This window comes from Phyllopteryx taeniolatus, chromosome 16, assembly GCF_024500385.1.
Source record: "Phyllopteryx taeniolatus isolate TA_2022b chromosome 16, UOR_Ptae_1.2, whole genome shotgun sequence".
NCBI lineage: Eukaryota > Metazoa > Chordata > Actinopteri > Syngnathiformes > Syngnathidae > Phyllopteryx > Phyllopteryx taeniolatus.
The window spans coordinates 181,283-195,257 of NC_084517.1; the positions used below are offsets into that span (position 1 = coordinate 181,283).

At 41.7% G+C, this 13,975-nt stretch overlaps 1 long non-coding RNA gene across 1 annotated transcript; it reads right to left on the reverse strand.

The window, feature by feature from the left end:
• Nucleotides 1-7,794: 7,794 nt before the first annotated feature.
• LOC133466108 (uncharacterized) lies at nt 7,795-12,997 on the reverse strand. Its single transcript, XR_009784847.1, has 2 exons — nt 12,142-12,997; nt 7,795-9,765 (listed from the first exon to the last, which is right to left on the reverse strand). It is a non-coding gene; the product is annotated as an uncharacterized LOC133466108 (long non-coding RNA).
• Between the last annotated feature and the right edge of the window lie 978 nt (nt 12,998-13,975).

Genomic DNA, 13,975 nt, shown 5'->3' on the forward strand with positions numbered 1-13,975 from the left:
GAATGGCAGAACGTTGTTCAGTAGCGTAATGTCACGCGAGTCAGGGGCCTCGCCTGTGTCTAGTCACACAATTAAGACGTCACGGTAGGGAGTTAGGAATTGGTCGTCAAGAGGTGGTCCACTAAGGTTATGGCGAGGCAAAGTTGTCGTAGGGTCATCAGGGGTCACAGAGGGACTTGGCTGGTCATCAGGGGAACAACGAAGGGTACTCGGTTGAACTACTGCATCCTCTATGGCTCTTTCCGACACAGTCGGGTTTAACATCGTCAGAACATTGTGGGTCTGTCGTGAGCATGTCGCACGTAGCTCCTTCTAGTTCCATTTGTGGCGGTTTGTCTAAGGCAAGGACGCCACTGTCCTGTGCTTTAGAGGGAGGATGTTTTTGTTTAGCGAATCCTTTAGCAGCTAGTTCACACAGTTGGGTGCAGGAAAGTGTGTGCAGGCACGCTGCCACACCTAATTGATGACTGGTTTCGAGAAAAAGTGTTTTTAAATTTTTGTCCTCTTCCATATTTGGTTCGTTTAAACTTCCGATGTATGCTTTGTGCAAACGGGAGTAATAAACTTGTGGTGTCTCAAGTCTCCCTTGTTTAACTGTGAGGGCTGCAGATAAGCTGGTTGCGGCCTCTGGATCATCAAATTCCCGGGACAATGCTTGGCGGAGGGCAGGATAATCGGACAGTACATGGGCTGACTGTCATTCAATGAACCTACTTACCTCTCAGCTAGATGTAACTTTGATAAGGTACAATCTATCATCAGTGGTAGCGAATGGGAACCGTTTAAGGTGAAATTCAAGGTCTCTAAGGTACGCAGCTGTGTCGTGGGACCCATTCGGTTTAGGCTCGCACCTCTGAATGTTGTGCGCAACTTTGTCTAATTCTTTTAAAGTCATACACAGCGCTGGGCCCAGAGAGAGTTGGGGTGAGTCAAAGGGAAGCTGCCATTGGTGGGGCCGCCGCCCGTTAGGGGGCTACATGGCCTCCCCCGAAAGTGGATTCAGCCCAAAGGTTGGAGTTGTTTTGTAGGGCCCGGTGACACTTCTCACGAGGGAGGGCCCCCAGGCTTCTGTAGCAGAGGCCGTGGCGATAGGATGAGCTAGAGAGTTGGCGGACAATTGTCGAGCTAATTGTCGCTCACGCCTGACATGGGCTAACTCATCCTCTTGGTCGCGGCGGTGTTGCTGGAGGCGGGACAGCTCTGTCTCCAAGACCGCCATTTGTGCCTTGAGCTCATAGGACTGCTCCATCTCTTTGGAGTGATAAAATTTTTGTGTTTCGGTTCATTCGGTGAGGCGCTGTATGTCATCAGTAGCTTGACTCAGCAGAAGGTTGCTCGTTTGTATTTGGCCCGTAATTCAAGCAGTTGGTCTTTAAAGGGTCGGTCGGCTCACTCTGTTAACTTGGCTTTTAATTGAGCAATTTCTGCAGAAGCGACGTGCAGCTGTCTTTGTTGATCTCCCAAAGTTATTTCGTCAGAAGTCAGGGCCTGAGTTAATTTACCGTTTTCACAGGTTAATTTGACGGTGTCTTTTGACGTCAACTGCGTAGCCTCAGCTGCAGCAGTGAGGTCGGCTTGCCGGGCCTCCGCATTATCACGTTGTGTTTGAAAATCGATGAGGCGGGCTTCAGCCAAGTTTAAACAACACCATACAGCAGAGTGTTCACGCGAGATTCCTATCTTTTAACGTCTTGTGTTGGGCGTCGCTCATGAGTTGTGCAATGTTATTATTAAGGACTTCAAGGCTAGCGTCTTTGACGGATTCTTAATAACCTCGGGTGAGGTCTTTTGTTAGGTTGCTTACAAGCTGTTCTAAGGTGTTGAGATTGTCACACTGACTTGGACCCTGGAAGTTTCGCCATTATTGCGTTGCGTGTGCAGTAGATGTCAGTTGTACGCAACTGGATTGTTAGTATTGTAAACTCGTTTAAATTGTGCGTCAAATTTGGGATTGAAACACGAGATAAACGGGTTAAGTAATTGTTAACAATCAAACAGCATTCGCAAACTATGCTGTGAGGGTTTATCACGTAATCGTAAATGTGTTTGAGAGTGTATGAAAGCAGTAATCGAATCGAACAGAATTGTTGACGTCGTTAATTTTACACACACAGTTTATTTGATCTAATTAAAATTGAGGGGTGAGTGTTGGCAATTACTTTAATCGTTGATTTAAAACAACTACAAAGGGCACCCTGGATTATTGCTGAGTAATTCAACTAAATTTGTGAAATCAACTTGGAACTTTAGTTAAATTGAAGACATTTTATTTATTTAACTTAGGTAAAGAAGTTAAATATACCTATAATTAGGCGTGTGAATTAATTAATTGCTTGTACGACTTACAATGATGTTGACTTTGGAAGAAGAGAAAACCTTTTTTGGAGGGATTAAAAATGAAAAGAAAATTAAAATAAAAGTTAAAAATAAAAACCCTAAGTACTTAAAAATAAACAAGCAATTAATTAATAAACTCTTGTGGTATGGCCTTTATATTTCATCTCTAGAATTGTTCTTCGAACAGTGGATTGTGATACCTTCACCCATGCCCTGTGGAGGTTGGCAGTGATGTCACTGACTGTTGTCTTTGGGTGTTTCTTCACAGCTCTCACAATGTTTCTGTCATCAACTGCCGTTGATACCCTTGGCCAACCTGATCGATGTCTGTTGCTCAGCACACCTTCATCTTAGCAGAGACTCTTCTGTCACATAACACACTTGACACCTTCCTCTACCCGTTCCAACCTGCTTGGACCCATTTCTTCACTTCCTTACCACACTCACCATTGCGCTGGACTGTTGACCCCAAGTATTTAAAGTCCTCCACCCTCGCTATCTCTTCTCCCTGTAACCTCACTCTGCCCCCTCCACACCTCTCATTCATTCACATATATTGTCTTACTTCGGCTAATTTTCATTCCTCTCCAGTGCATGCCTCCACCCCTACTGCATGTACTGCATCATAGTTTACTTCTGTGATTGCAGATCATCGTTTTAAGTTGCATTTCAGGTGTGTACCACCACCTTATGGCTTAATTCTCCTGGGTGTGCAGATGGCAGTCCTTACTCTGTTCTTTTCATGTTTGTTTATATTTTTAGTTTTAGGTTTTTGAGGTTATTAACTACTCCATGAATTATGGTCCAAAAGAGCATCAAATTATTATTATTATCCCCCCCCCCCCCGCATCGGGTTAGATGAAATTTGTGTTGCCAGCTGGCTGACTCCCCACGGCGCACATGAACTGGGCCAGTCTGTACATGACTCCCAGGCAACTTTTTCACCCTAGTCCGCCCCTGCCCCCTACCTCCACCCTTTATGCGAAATGTCTTACCGGGATGGGCAAACCCTGGACGAGGGGTGCTGCTTGATGTCATGGATGGGGAGCTTACGCTTGTCCCCGCGTGGGAAACTTCCTCGACATGTCCATCCATAACTGCTGTAAATCAAAATACATGCAGAAAAAAGGTCAGCGTAAGGTCAGAGTTCAGTTACATTAACATACTTACACCTACTACACTTGTAGCATAATGACATTATGTCAGTTATCTAATTATGTAAACATGACATTTTATCCGAGTTTTGATCTCATTATGTAAACATTTGATACCACATTCAATGATGTGACATCTGATGATAGTTTGAAGGCTTTAGGCATCTTGTATCAAAAATGATACAATGGCTCTACCTGGTCAGAGCATATCCAAAATTGACCCAATAACTTTGGAAGAAGCATATGCAAAATGTTGATTTAAGGATATGTACAGATGTTTTCTGGTGTCGCCCTCTGAACCCGGTGGTCAATGAATATTCCATGACCTTAGGGGCAGTGTGTGTCAAAAAGTTTGATCAAAGGATCTGTACAGACGTTTCCAGTACGGATGGGCTCCCGGTTCCTTATGACATAAGTTGATGATTAGTACGACTTGTCCATAATGTGTCGTCGTGACGTACTTTTGTTAGTGCAATTGTGCAGCTGGTTTCTGCGTGGAAAAAAAAAATCTTAAAATTAACTTCTAAACTACCATCAGAACCAATATCTAACCATTTTGAATCTTCGTAAGTCACCACGTTGATACTGTATCGAACCAGAAAATAATATTTAAATGTGTATTTAACATTGTAGATGTTTTTCCTTATTTCTACGACACTTTAATATGGGTACTGTGGGCCCGCAGATTCCCTAGCCAATATCTACCCATTTTAAATATGCAGAATTAAAATATATATCTCACCATGAAAGAAATAAGATCTAGAACTAAACTCATTATCATGTTTTGTTTTTAAATACAAGTAAGAGGCAAGAGCTGAAAATGTGTGAAGACCGAGGACAATATACTACTGAATTGTTGAGAAAATTGTTGCTACCTCTCTGTTAGTGAAATAAAAACCCAGTGGTCACTGAAATAACCCAAATCTGACAAAAGTAATATTAAATAAAAATAGAATTAAAATTAAACAATTAAGTTCTTGCTTTTGAATTGTGGTTCAATAGATTTCTAAAACGGCGGCACGGTGGTAGACTGGTTAGTGCGTCAGCCTCTCAGTTCTGAGGACCCGGGTTCAATCCCCGGCCCCGCCTGTGTGGAGTTTGCATGTTCTTCCCGTGCCTGTGTGGGTTTTCTCCGGGCACTCCGGATTCCTCCCACATCCCAAAAACATGCATTAATTGGAGACTCTAAATTGCCCGTAGGTGTGACTGTCAGTGCGAATGGTTGTTTGTTTGTATGTCCCCTGCGATTGGCTGGTAACCAGTTCAGGGTGTACCCAGCCTCCTACCCGATGACAGCTGGGATAGGCTCCAGCACGCCCGCGACCCTAGTGAGGAGAAGCGGCTCAGAAAATGGATGGATGGATGGATGGATAGATTTCTAAAACAAACTAATGAAACAGGCCTGGACAAAAATAATGACACCTCTTGAAAAGATTGAAAATAATTTTACCATAGGGACATGTTCAAACAAGATGTATCCTCTAATTAGCATCACTGGTGTCTGCATACTTGTAATCAGTGAGTCAATCTACAACCCCAATTCCAATGAAGTTGGGACGTTGTGTTAAACATAAGTAAAAACAGAATATGTTTTTCAAATCATGTTCAACCTATATTTAATTGAATACACTACAAAGACAAAATATTTATTGTTCAAACTGATAAACTTTATTGTTTTTAGCAAATAATCATTAACTTAGAATTTTATGGCTGCAGAACGTGGAGAAGCAGAACGTAAGTGGAGAAAGACTAAACACCAAATTGACTATGACCTCTACAAAAAAAGTCTTAATAATTTCAACCAAGAGTCATTGGTAAGAACCTCAACAATACTCGCATTCTGTTTGCTGTGGTTGACAAGCTCACGAACCCCCCTAATCAGATAGCAACAGAACTCCTCACAGCTGATAAATGCAATGAATTTGCTTGCTGTTTTAGTGAAAAAATACAATCAGATAAATATCGGCACAAACCAGCAAGATAATAAAATGATGCTACATCTGAACCCACCCAGGAAAAACTTATTATAATATCGGAATTTGATACTGTTGACCAAAAAACTGTAGAGAACACGATTCAGCAGCTGAAACCATCAATGAGCTGTCTTGACTTAATACCATCTGACCTTTTCACAGCTATTGTAAAGTCAGTGCTAGCAGATTTGCAGTAAATAATCAATTGCTCACTGCAGTCATGCGAGTTTCTTACAGCTCTTAAAGTAGCTGCCAATAAACCTCTTCTAAAACAGAGAAGGTTGGATGCTTCTATGTTAGCCAACTATAGACCAATCTCTGTTGGATCTCAGTGTGGCTTTTAATACGGTAGATCACAACATACTTATGAACAGGTTGGAAACATGGAGCGAACTGAATGGAACAGTCCTTAAATGGTTCAGGTCCTGCCTGGAGGAAATTAGTTGTTTTGTAACCATTGGAAGTAATCAATCGTATTGAATGACATACAGTATGAGGTCCCTCAAGGGTCAGTTTTTGGACCCCTTCTGTTCAGCTTGTATATGCTACCCATGGGGGAAATTCAGACACTTAATGTTGACTATCACAGTTATGCAGATGACACACAGTTGTACTGTAAGTGGTAGTAGCACAATTGACCAAAATTCTCAGAATTTCATTACAATTCTTGGAAAGCTTTCCTCTTACAACGGCTTTCTGACAACACATGGTAGCTACCACCCGCAAATAAATGTTGGGAAGTCAATTAAATTAGGTCAAGTATATATGAGGGTGCGTGTGCGCCCTATGCCCTTTTTGAGATTGTCTTTGCAGGCACTGCATTGGACCGGATCCATCCGGGTCTGCCAAGGCCAGGTCTGCTGATGGACACACAAATTGTTCAGGTATTGCACATTATCGACTAATCAATGTCAGGGAACAAGCCCTCAAGCACTGCCATGAAGCGGCCGAGGGATCCCTGCACGACATCAAACCCGGCGAGAAAGATGTGGAGACATCAGCGGCTGGCCGGGCCTTCCAGGTTCTTCTTCAGTGCTAACCAAGAGCTACGTGGGTTCACGCATCACCTCCTCGCCTCCAATTACTTCCTCTACCTTGCGACTCCTTCCTTTACTTCTGCAACAGACGGGGGGAATAATCAGCCTAACGAGGCTGAATAATGATGTCTCCAGCATGCTAGGAACCCACGGGTTTTAACAACCTTCCTCTGTGGTTTTGCATTAATTGTCATAATTATTGTGATCAATATAATTAAATCAATGCTTCCACTTTTGAAAGTCGACAAAGTTTTGAACCTTATAAAGATGTGACACCTATGATGAATTTTTGTTGTTGTTCCATGCCCCTTTGCTAATTTCACTTCTATGGTATGACTGCTCAGACGGCGATTGTGTTTGTCCTTGTAAATGTTTTTAGTACAACCAACCTGTTATTGTTTAGACTTCCCTGATTCCTTGACCTGTGCAAGCACCCTCTTTCTCCTCCCACCTTTGGGATGGTAAGCGTGTGATTGTGGGTGTGTGTGTGTGTGTGTGTGTGTGTGCAGCTGGACTGGAAAAGTACTGACAACTAGGTTTCTCTACCCCCTTCACCTGTCAGGCTCTCAAAATCGCTTTGTTATGCTTGTACCAATATATCAGGCTGCAACTTTAAAAAAAAATTAAATCAAGAGCTGGGATTGAATTGAAAACCACAGACCAAGTCCAAAACCTTGGTGTGCTGATAGATTCCGACCTGACTTTCAACTAATCTCATCTAAAATGAATCGCTAAAACAGCCTTCTACCAGCTGAAGAACATATCCAGAGTGAAGGCTTGCATGTGCAAAGTAGACCAGGAGAAGCACATACATACTTTTATCTCATGTAGACTTGACTATTGTAATGGTCTTCTGACTGGAATCCCCCAAAAGAGCATTGAAGGGCCCATATTTTACTAAACCAACTTTTTCTAGTATCTTCGTCACTAGCAAACATCTCCGCCTACCTCTCCGCTCCCGAGCCAGCCCTCTCAACATAAAAAACACACTCTCACAAGTGGGTCTTCCACACGAGCCAACCGATCAGAGAAAAGGGGACGGTCTTAGCCAAATATGGACAAAGCGGATACAAAACTGGGTCAAATAAGTAGCTGTCAGAGGGGCTTTTCTAAACACTCATGTGACAAATCCAAGGTGTTTTTTTTTTTTTTTTTTTTTTTTTTTAAATGAAACAAACTTTTATACTAAGTCTATGTTAGAGAGTCTTTAGAATGGACTGCTATGGGTGTCAGGTTCAAGACACCTAAAACACAGTTTTCAGTTTTCAGACTTGCAAGGAGAAAACGGCCAAGAGTGTACTTAGTTACAGTCTCCAACCATTTTTCTGAGTTCACTCTGCCGGATTCTCTCTTTTTATTACTTTAGGGCAGTTCCCTTGTTACATATGAGTTACAACGTCAAAAAGGTGGGGGCATACAAGCATGTTGCAACTCATGTGATCAGCACATTACACTCTTTGTTGTGGTTGAGACAGTAGAAGAATTATATACTTCTTATCAAGACACAGAAAGACTCCTCTCAAATTTGTCCTTGCACCTGCAAGCACATGACTCAACCTGTGGGAGAAAACTTTGCACGCAGTGATAAAACATTTCTCTAACTAGAAGTAAGCAGAAAAGCACAACACATGATAACTTATTTACATTTTTCCATCATTTCCCTCTTGTTTATCATGTTTTTGCTTATGTTTCACATCATTTATTTTGCAGCCGCTTCTTCTGATTTTTGGCTGTAAGATCATTATCATGAACACAAGACATGAAATGCTTTATTTGGTCTTCTCAGCTGAATCAAACAATGTCCCGATCTCCATTTCTTTATCATCATCGTCATCAGAACTATCCTGGTTCTGTTTTGTTAGAAGGGGGTACATTTGTTCTGCACGATTGCTCATAGGTTGGATTGCGGTGGTGATTCATCTATTCAGAAGTGCTTGTAAACATGGAATACAGCAACATCCACACAATGTCAGTATTGCAGCAAATACTGCTATTGATATTAAAATTGATGAGACCAACATCTTATACTTGCCAAACACTTTCATCCATTCGTTCCTCATGGATGTGTCCACACCAGAATGCTCTTTCATCTTGTGATTGAGGGTGCGCAGGCCATCAATGGCCCTGGTCAGGCTGCCATCTGCAGCGGTGTGTACAGCGCAGTTCTCCAAACATGGCACACACATCTCCTCTCTCTGCAAGCAACATATCTAGTGCAATTCTGTTCTGAAATGACATTAAAGATGTGGCAGCCAGTTGTTCATGTACGGCCTTAAAACCGTCTTGTGTCCAATTTCCTAACGCTGTACATTGTAGTGGATGTAGTTCATTCGGTCTACGTTTTTATTGGTTGTACACCACCAACAGATTGTAGATTCAAACCCTGATGTTACTTGATCTACTAATTTGTATTCATCAGGTACCCCTCTTGGAATTCCAATTGCATCTATGTAAGTTGGATCTGCCTGGGAGAAAGTTTTGATATATGTTTCAGCAGAAGGTACCTCTGGCCTTGGGTGATATCAGAAAAGGGAGTCATCCTAAAAACATCATTCTTCAGTAATCTACCTTGAGTGCTATAAAGAAGAAAAGGGAGTCATCCTAAAATGTGGGCACCCCTCTCTCTGGCCTTGGATGTTTTGGAAATGGGAGTTATTTGTTAAAGAAAGGAGTACAAATAGAACAATCCAACAATTCCCCTGTTTACATAGTGGAACTATGTAACATACCCTAAGCAGTACTACTCTTATGTGGAAGGCTTATAATATGATATATAAACAATGTAGTCATGAGCTAAGCATTCTTCATAAATCAGTACTACTCTTGAGACAGGCCAAAAACCTCCCCATATATTGATCTGAGGAGGGAAAAAGACAAGTCCGTAACATGCTAAGAGAAAAGACACTGTATATTCTTAATCAATAATTCATCCATCTGGACACGACGTCGTCTTGTGTGTCCTGAACTTCAGGAGTAGGAGCTTCCTCGGAGGTCATCAACATCTGTGATCATATTCCTTCCCCCCACTCCCGCGACAATCCTGACACACAGTGTCCTCATACTTGGAACAATACAGCATCCGAAAAGCAATAACAAAGTAACAGCAGTAACAATAGTAATTATAAATGTAATTACAAGGTGTTTTCATTTTCCAAACCACATCGTAGCCCAATCTTCCAGGGGGTTGGAAACGCCTGTTGAATCTGCCATTTCAGCAGCCATAGTTTGTAACCCATGTAGCGCTTGTTACTTTTCCATCCGGGGCTGTGTTTTTGGGAATAAAAGTACAACATTGTGGACCAAACATTGCACAAACACCATTCTTTTCGGCAAGGATCATGTCAAGGGCCATGCGGTATAATGTCTTTACATAACGCCTTCACTACTGTTAGTGCGTCGGAATGTTTTGTGGGGAACAGCTCTATCCATTTAGAGAATGCATCATCGATGACCAAACAATACTTTTTCCCTTCACTTTGGTTTAATTCAATAAAGTCCATGTGAATTATTTGAAAAGGGTATTGAGGTGCAGGAAATTTACCTCTCCTGGCCCTCAAATTGCCTTGTGGATTATGCCTAGCACAAATCATACATGCTCTACAAAATTTTTGAATAAAAATTAAAGCCATAGGTTGTATAATATTGATTTATCTGTCTTACCATCCCTCCTGTTGAGACATGTGTTGAACCATGGCTCAATACTGATGCCCATTTATATAAGTTTTTTGGTAAGACAGGTTTACCTTTAGGACAATTTTTACATTCTTTTTTAACCATTGTTCTTTTTCTTTTAGTGGGCTTTGTTCTTGCATTTCTTTCAGAACTTCATTGTCTAGTTCCTTATTATTTTCTAGATTTAGTGTTTGCTTGTGCTACTGCTTTTGCAGCTTTGTCAGCTAATGCATTCCCCAAATAAATACTGTCTGTTCCGGCTGTATGTGCAGCACATTTGCAGCACATTTGCATATTGCAAGTTTTTGTTTTATTTTTATAAACGCTTTTTCTTCCTCCTCATTCCACTGTAATGGTGATGTCATCTTTAGGTCTTCACTGTACATGAGTTTGTTTAAAGGTGCAGTTATTTCTGCATAATTGGGCAACCATGTCCTACAGTAATTTGTTAGTCCCAAAAATGACATCATCTGTTTTTTTGGTTTTTTTTTGTTTTTTTTTAGTGGTTTGGGAGCTTGTAAGATAGCTGTCTTTCTATCTTCTATTATTGTTCTTCCTCCTTTACTCAAATTATGGCCTAAATATTTAACTTGTTCTTTGCAGAATTGGAGCTTATTTTTGCTCACTTTATGTTCCTCGTCTGCCAAGTGTTTTAGGAGAGCCAAAGTATGACTTTCACAGGTACGTTTGTCTGGGGAGGCCAGTTATATGTCATCTACGTAGAGTAGGATTTGACTTTCCCCAGGGGTTTGGAATTGTGTCATATTGGCACTCATAACCTGTGAATAGATAGTTGGGCTTTCACAACCCCTTGTAGTAACCTTGTGTAAGTATATCTTTTTCCTTCAAATGTAAATGCAAACCAGAATTGGCTATCTTTGTGTATTGGTACCGAAAAGAAAGTGTTACTAAGGTATATGACTGAAAATACCTTTGCATCTGATCTTAATGAATTTAGCAGCGTATACGGATCAGGCACACATGGTGCCCTTTGTATTACAGCATTGTTTATTGCCTGCTGATCCTATACCATATGCCATCCTGTTGACGGAGCCTGTTTTTTGACCGGGAATATTGGCGTATTACACGGCGAGTCTGCGCATTTTCTGCAGTTGGAGCTCATTGAGCTGCAGTGTGACACGGAGTGTCGCAGCCGGTACCAACAACTCCCTCTTGTCAACTTTTACCAGCAGCTGGATAAAGACAGGTTCCAAGAGATTCGTACATTTGCTAATAAAATGTTGAGCTTGTTTGACTCGACATACTTGTGTGAGAAGACATTCTCAGTCATGAACATGAATAAGAACCGTGTGAGGACAAGACTAAGTGACTCCCACCTGCGTGACAGCTTGCGCATTAAAACCACCGGTTTTGAGCCAGACCTGCCCCATTTACTGCAGTCGAGATCTCAGTATCACCCTTCACATTAATGCAAACATGTTTGTTGATTCTGATGAATAAAGTTTGAGTTTGAGTCAAATTTCATAAAAATACTTTATTTTGCAATTCATTAATTTTTATTTTAACCTTCATTTATCCAGGTCAGGCAGTTATAAGATCTACCGAGCAGCAGACAGCATAGTAAAACAAATTAAAATAAAAATACAAAAAAGCATTCCCCTCGTTGGTAGCATGTAAAATTAATGCTGGCCCGCATGACAATTTTTTTACGGCAATGTGGCCCCTGAGCCAAAAAGTTTGGGCACCCCTGCTGTAGACAAACCAATGTAATGTCTGTCTACCCACATGTGAATTCCTTCTCTGCACATTCTCTGTCTTTCTTTTCACATTCTTCTTCCTTTCTTATTTTGTCTACATTCCGTCCTATACAGAATTTAACTACGACGCCACGAAACTTTCCTAGTTTCTTTATTTTACCTGCCATTGACTAGTATTCACAGGGTTTCTCAGGTTTCGCAAACCTTTTCCTTATTCATTCATACCTTTTTAAATGAAAACTCAACTCACCCCTGTCTGTCTTCTCAGAGTACCGTCAACCTTTGGATTCCAGCTGGCGAGCCGATTTCAGTCACGGAAAGGGTCTTTTGGACTCACTTTAAATGGAGTCCGCCATGGCCATGGTCTTTATACTGCAATCCACCCGCCCGCTGGATTCGTCGGGTATGTTGGTATCCGGCTCGAAGGACCAAGTAAATGTCAGGTTCAAGACACCTAAAACACTTGTAAAAAATCAAGACAGACACAGAGGTAGTTCAGTTTTCAGACTTGCAAGGAGAAAACAGCCAAGAGTGTACTTAGTTACAGTCTCCAACCATTTTTCTGAGTTCACTCTGCCGGATTCTCTCTTTTTATTACTTTAGGGCAGTTCCCTTGTTACATATGAGTTACAACGTCAAAAAGGTGGGGGCATACAAGCATGTTGCAACTCGTGATCAGCACATAACACTCTTTGTTGTGGTTGATACAGTAGAAGAATTATATACTTCTTATCAAGAAACAGAACGACTCCTCTCAAATTTGTCCTTGCACCTGCAACCACATGACTCATCCTGTGGGAGAAAACTTTGCACACAGTGATAAAACATTTATCTAACTAGAAGTAAGCAGAAAAGCACAACACATGATAACTTATTTACATTTTTCCATCAATGGGTCTATAACACAGAGGTGCTGATGCATGCTTTTATCTCCTGTTGTTTAGACTATTGCAATGCCCTGCTTTCTGGTCTTAGATTTTAGCAAGGTTGCAATATATGGTCTTAGATTTTTGGTTGCAATATATGGTCTTAGATTTTTGCAAGGTTGCAATATAAAAAAGAGTGAAAAATTTAAGGGGGTCTTAATACTTTCCGTACCCACTGTACACTATTATACAATGTGTGCTGTGTGCGAGTGTATGTGCGGGTTTGCATGTTCATGTGGGTGTGTTTTCTATTTAAATGAGGGGATGTGAGGGGTGGGGTTTTTCGGCCTTTAACACTATACACCCTCACCAGAGGCAGCGAGCTACAGGCTGATCAGACCTACGATGCGTCCCATGCCCAATTAGTCATAAGAATCACCTTGTGGGACTGCATGACAGGGGTGTCCTGTTCCCTAAGACAAGACTGAAGCCAACCGCATACCTTGCCACTGGGGGGCCCAACAGGGGTCCTTCCTCTTCAGCCAGAGCCACTTGCTGCTTCTCTCTGCTGCAGTTTTGATGGCGGCACATTGGCTCTGGGGCCTGAACTCCAAATTCCTCAGCAGTTTGGTGGTAGACGTTCCCACGAACCCTCTGCATTCAACTTCCACTGGGTAGACTTCCGTGTTCTAGCCGTGATGTTATGCTTCAGCAGCTAAATCAGGATAGCACAGATGTTTTCGCTCATATGCCTCGTCCATGGAATCCTCTAAGCGTACAGTGAACTTGATGATACAAACCTTTTAGGGAAGGGTACCGCATGGTGACTCCTGCTCCCTCCCAATCCCACAGAGGTTGATCCCACTCCCTCCCAATCTTGAGGGTGTGTTTAAAAAAATCCTACTCCCTCCCATTCCCACAGAGATTGCTCCCAATCCAAGTGTTTAAAAAAATAAATAAAAATCCTGCCAAATCCCAAGTGTTTAAAAAAAATCCCGCCCAACCCCAAGTCTTTGAAAATATCCCACTCCCACAGAGATTGATTCCAATCCTGAGCCAAAATTTTGCAGACTCCCATTCCCATTCCTATAAAACCCTATAAAAAAGGTTTTTATACTCCCAGTCAATCCTGCTCTGTTTTTCTTTCTTGGTATAAAATAGGCAGTACATACATACAGCCTTAGTCACCGTAATAAATACAATGAATTACCGGAATGA